The sequence below is a fragment of the Chrysochloris asiatica genome, unplaced genomic scaffold, assembly GCF_000296735.1.
Source record: "Chrysochloris asiatica unplaced genomic scaffold, ChrAsi1.0 scaffold00136, whole genome shotgun sequence".
NCBI lineage: Eukaryota > Metazoa > Chordata > Mammalia > Afrosoricida > Chrysochloridae > Chrysochloris > Chrysochloris asiatica.
Window position 1 is genome coordinate 4832282 of NW_006408654.1, and position 1258 is coordinate 4833539.

The window sequence follows — 1258 nt, forward strand, 5'->3', positions numbered from 1 at the left end:
GTAACCACTACGCTACCATAGCACCTATAATTTAGACCTGAAGGATGGTCAAATAGAAAATGGAAAGATAACTTAACCTGTGTTGTTCCAGAAAGCCAGGAAAATATTGAGGAGTAAAATTTACAAAGAAATAAGGACAGTCTAGTCTCTTGAAAAAAAAAAAAAAGTCCAAATAAAATAAAAATGCAATGAGAGTAGACTTGTATGGATAAGCTTCCTTCCCTCCTTCCCTGGAGGAATTTAAGCATCTCTTAAATATTCTATAGGAAAGATACTGGTGTGTTCTGGAAAAAGGATGCAATTATACTTATTGGTATTAAGTGCTGTCTAGTCAATTTCAACTCATAAGGAGCAGCTGGTGGGTTTGAACTCCCAGCGTTGCAGTTAGCCATCCAGTGCTTATCCTACAGTGCCATATTAGGACTTGGGAAGGGAATTTGGAGACTGGAACTAAATGTCTTTATAAAAGCATAAAGTTCAAACTCTCAAACTTTATGGTTTTATAAAAATCCGAATAAAAAATAAAAGTAAAGACCAAAAGAGGAAGAGAGGAAACTTTTTAATTGACAATATTTTTTATCATTTAGACAGTTATCAAAGCAAAAATAAAGATAGGTTTTGTTGTTGTTGTTGTTGTTAAGATAGTTTTTACAGGACCCCAAATCAGGCACTAGGAACTAATTTTGCCAACCACCACTCTTTTTCATAAATGCTGTTTGGGATTAGAATGAGACTACATGACGTTATCCTTGTCAGTGTTGACTTCAACCTTCCCAGGGGATTGTTGTTATTGTTAAGTTCCATTGAGTCAGTTCGAGTATAGAGACAACTGGTGTGGCATTATAGAATCAAAACTGGACTGTGAACCACAAGGTCAGCCGTTCAAAGCTGCTCCTCAGAAACCCTACACAGAGTTGCTATGAGTCGGAACTGAGTCAACGACACTTAATAACAACATAGGGCTTCCAAGGAGTGACTAGTGGTTTTGAACTGCCAACCTTGTACTTATCAGGACTCCAGGGAGATAAAAGGAGCATTAACAAAACTCCTTTAACTCCTCAAGTTTGGAAACAACTAATTTAACATAACCAGGATAACCCCCAGTAGTATGTCTACCACCCTCTCCACCACACTGAACTTTAGGTTCCTATGCCGGCTATAATTCATTAGCTAGAAGACTGAACCTAGGATCTTATTCAGAACCATGCTGTTATTCCAGTATCTGGTAGTGTAGTGGTTACGAGTTGGTCTGCTAACC

At 37.8% G+C, this 1258-nt stretch overlaps 1 protein-coding gene across 1 annotated transcript in view; it reads right to left on the reverse strand.

Annotated features, from left to right (window-relative positions):
* Positions 1-1258, reverse strand: part of SLC9A9 (solute carrier family 9, subfamily A (NHE9, cation proton antiporter 9), member 9) — a 1149796-nt gene that overhangs the window by 880078 nt on the left and 268460 nt on the right. The gene's annotated exons all lie outside the window — the stretch shown is intronic.